Raw genomic sequence first — 4,382 nt, 5'->3', positions numbered from 1 at the left:
GCAGGGGGCATGGGGTGCTGGAGGGGGTGCAGGGTGCAGGCTCTGGGCTGGGGGTTGGTGCGAGGGTCGGGCTCTGGGAGGGAGTTTGGGTGCAGGAGGGGGCATGGGGTGCTGGAGGGGGTGCAGGGTGCAGGCTCTGGGCTGGGGCTGGGGGTTGGTGCAGGAGTTGGTGCGAGGGTCGGGCTCTGGGAGGGAGTTTGGGTGCGGGAGGGGTTTGCAGGTGCGGGCTCAGGGCTGGGGCAGGAGTTTGGGGTGCAGGAGAGGGGTCCAGTGATTACCTCGGGCAGCTCCCGAAAGCGACCCGCACCCCACATTGGCAGCGGCTTCTAGGGGGCCACAGGAACCATCCCCATAGCTCCTATTGGCTGCAGTTCCCAGCCAATGGGAGTTGCAGAGTCGGCGCTTGGGGCGGGGGCAGCGTGCAGAGACCCCCTGCTCCCCCCCTCTCCAGGGGCCGTAGGTCCGTTCCGGCCGCTTCCAGGAGTAGCGTGGAGCGAGGCCGGGGAGGAAGCAGCCTTAACCCAGCTGAGCTGCCGGTGGTGGTGGCCAGGGGTCCCTGTGCCCTTTTAAATCACCCAGGGGTGGCAGGTGAGGCTGGGGGAGAGACCCAGCCCCTGGGGCCCTGAACATTCCTGGAGCCTGGGCACCATGGGCCCATATAACTCACCGCCCCTGCCCGTAGCCCCTGGTCACGTGGGTGCCCCCAGCAGAGGGCCCAGCCAGAGAGGGGCTCGCGGACCCCTGCCCGCTAGCTCCAGCATGCCCGTAAGGGGAAGGCCTCGGCTCAGGGCTGACAGAGCTGCCGGCTCTCACTGCAGGTGCCAACAGCCTGGTTCACTGCCAGCCCCTCTGCCCTAAGCTCTGGGCACGCAGGTGAGAGGGAATGGGGGGCACAGCCCCTTCCCCACCGCCTGCCCCATTGGTGCATTGACTGGCATTGGCCAGGCTGAGTACAGCCCCGGGGGGCCAGATCCATTTGCTACCGGCTCAGTGCCCAGCCAAGACGCTGCCACGCGGCGCAGGCGACACATCCCATCTCCCTGGGCACACGCTGGCACCTGTGCCCAGCCCCTCCCCTCGTGCTGCAGGCTGCCAGCCAGGGGCAGGCCTTGGCCCCCCAGCACTGTCTGCCCAGCCCCCAGCACAGGCAGACGGCACTGGCAGCTGGTCAGACGGGTTCTTTACTCAGGCTTCTGCTTGGGGTGAACGTGCGGCAGGAGCAGGAGTCTGGGGCCCAGGCCACGCTTCGCCCACAGCTGGCTCGGGCATCGGCAGTGGGGCACCAGCCAGCAGGCCCCTGCTCACCGACCTAGAGCACAGGAAAGGATATGTCACGCCAGGCTCCGCGGGGACAAGCCTACTCCCTGGGCACCCAGACACACGCGTGTCCCTGCACGACATGCACATGTGCACGCCCACACACGCACAGCACCCCCCAGACACACGCGTGTCTCTGCACGACATGCACATGTGCACGCCCACACACGCACAGCACCCCCCAGACACACGCGTGTCTCTGCACGACATGCACATGTGCACGCCCACACACGCACAGCACCCCCCAGACACACGCGTGTCTCTGCACGACATGCACATGTGCACGCCCACACACGCACAGCACCCCCCAGACACACGCGTGTCTCTGCACGACATGCACATGTGCACGCCCACACACGCACAGCACCCCCCAGACACACGCGTGTCTCTGCACGACATGCACATGTGCACGCCCACACACGCACAGCACCCCCCAGACACACGCGTGTCTCTGCACGACATGCACATGTGCACGCCCACACACGCACAGCACCCCCCAGACACACGCGTGTCTCTGCACGACATGCACATGTGCACGCCCACACACGCACAGCACCCCCCAGACACACGCGTGTCTCTGCACGACATGCACATGTGCACGCCCACACACGCACAGCACCCCCCAGACACACGCGTGTCTCTGCACGACATGCACATGTGCACGCCCACACACGCACAGCACCCCCCAGACACACGCGTGTCTCTGCACGACATGCACATGTGCACGCCCACACACGCACAGCACCCCCCAGACACACGCGTGTCCCTGCACGACATGCACATGTGCACGCCCACACACGCACAGCACCCCCCAGACACACGCGTGTCTCTGCACGACATGCACATGTGCACGCCCACACACGCACAGCACCCCCCAGACACACGTGTGTCCCTGCATGACATGCACACGTGCACACCCACACACGCACAGCACCCCCAAGACACATGCGTGTCCCTGCACAACATGCACAAGTGCACGCCCACACCCGCACAGCACCCCCCAGACACATGTGTGTCTCTGCATGACATGTACACGTGCATGCCCACACACGCCCAGCACCCCCAGACACATGTGTGTCCCTGCACGACATGCACATGTGCACGCCCACACACGCACAACACCCCCCAGACACATGCGTGTCCCTGCACGACATGTACACATGCACGCCCACACACGCACAGCACCCCCCAGACACATGTGTGTCCCTGCACGACATGCACATGTGCACGTCCACACACGCACAGCACTCCCCAGACACACGCGTATCCCTGCACAACATGCAGGTGTGCATGCCCGCACATGCAGGCACCCCCAGACACACGTGAACATGCGTGCCCGCGCCGGCAGGGAGCTGCACATCAGACCGGATACGTTGCCTGACAGTAAATGCTAAGCTCTGCACCAGCAAGCCGGCCCCACCCATGCACCCACGGCCGCCAAGAGCCCTCTGCCATCACCCCCGCCAGCCGCACACACCTCCCTGGAGGGCCCTGTGCAGATAGCGGGCCGGCCCCTGTGCCCCCTGGCTGTCGTTGAGGTCGGCGAGCGGCTCCCTGGCCAGCAGCAGGCTGGTTGCGTCCTGGTGCAGCTCCCCCAGCCGGTGCATCACATGTAGCTGCCGCCTCCACCGTGCCACCCGCTGCATCCTGGGCGTGAGAGCAGCACGTCCCAGCCAGGGCACCTGCAGGGGGCAGCGACACAGGGTGGTGGGGAGAGACAGAGCTCAACACACAGGCACGGACCCACACATGGGGAGGGGCGGGGGGCCCTAATGTAGCGAGGTGGGGGAGGGGCATGGGGCCCTCATGTAGGGGGGAAATGGGGGTCCCCAGCCCATACAGCCGTGGTGCCCTGCCAGGGACAGGGTGGCTCCCGCAGAATAGGGTTACCATATTTTAATTTTAAAAAAGGAGGACACTCCACGGGGCCCCGGGCCCGCCCCTAGCCCCTTCCCCTTTCCCAAAGTCCCCGCCCCAACTCCGCCCCCTCCCCTGAACACCCCGCCCCCTGCTCCTCCGCCTCCCCTGAACGCCCCGCCCCCTGCTCCGCCCCCTCCCCTGAACGCCCCGCCCCCAACTCCGCCCCCTCCCCTGAACACCCCGCCCCCTGCTCCTCCGCCTCCCCTGCTTCCCGCGAATCAAATGAAACAGGGAGGCAGCAGGTAAGCTGAAGCTGGGGCTGGGGCGGGGGCGGGGGCGGGGCCCAACCCAGCCCAGCCCCTCCGGCCGAGCAGCTCCTTCTGGCGGCCGGCCGGCCCAGGCCAAGAGGCTCTGGCCCCGGCGTCTCCCGCCCGGCTCAGCTCGGCTTGGGCCCTGGGGCGCCGGCCCCCGGCCGCCGGCCCCAGCCCTGGCCCGGCCCTGGCTCCCGGCCAAGCACCCCTGGCCCCGCACCGCCGGCCCCGCACCGCCCAGCCCCCAGCCCCGCACCGCCTGGCCCCACATCGCCTGGCCCCGCACCCCCGGCCCCCAGCTGAGCACCCCCGGCCCCTGGCCCCAGCCGAGCACTCCTGGCCCCTCACCGCCGGCCCCGGCCCCTGGCCGAGCACCGGTGGCCCCAGCGGCTTGGGCACCCCCGGCCCCAGTCCCAGCGGCTCTGGCCCAGCTCGGCTCAGGCCCCGGTTCCGACCGAGCGGCTCTGGCCTGGCACCGGCCCTGGCCGAGCACCGCCGGCCCCAGCGGCTCCAGCCTGGACCCAAGCCCCACGACCCCTCCCTCCCTATTTTCCTGGACATGTCCGGCTTTTTGGGATTTCCTCCCGGGCGGGGATTTGAGACCCCAAAAGCCAGACATGTCCAGGTAAATCCGGACGTATGGTAACTCTACCGCAGAACCACCGAGGGGGGACCACCTTTGTGGGGTCGGAATCAGGGCAAAGCCCGCTCACACCCATAGCAACCCCAGATGCAGGGACAAGCCGCGCCCCAGCCCAGGATCCCCTCACCTGCTCGGCGACTGCCCGCCCCATCCTGGCCTCTGCCGCCTGCCGCTGGCGCTGCGGCTCCTCGTGCAGGACTCGCCAGAGCTCCTCAGCGCCGGCCCCTGGGGGAAGGGGTGCGTGTCCAGGC

At 68.1% G+C, this 4,382-nt stretch overlaps 1 protein-coding gene across 1 annotated transcript in view; it reads right to left on the bottom strand.

The window, feature by feature from the left end:
• LAMB2 (laminin subunit beta 2) overlaps positions 1–2,865 on the bottom strand; it is a gene marked incomplete in the record, with an annotated part of 91,507 nt that extends 88,642 nt beyond the window's left edge. The window contains 1 exon segment of the mRNA XM_034774984.1: positions 2,795–2,865.
• Between the last annotated feature and the right edge of the window lie 1,517 nt (positions 2,866–4,382).

This window comes from Trachemys scripta, chromosome 7 (assembly GCF_013100865.1).
Source record: "Trachemys scripta elegans isolate TJP31775 chromosome 7, CAS_Tse_1.0, whole genome shotgun sequence".
NCBI classification, from domain to species: Eukaryota; Metazoa; Chordata; order Testudines; family Emydidae; genus Trachemys; species Trachemys scripta.
Note: the sequence above shows the minus strand (reverse complement) of the source record. Positions and strands in the feature narration are given on the sequence as shown.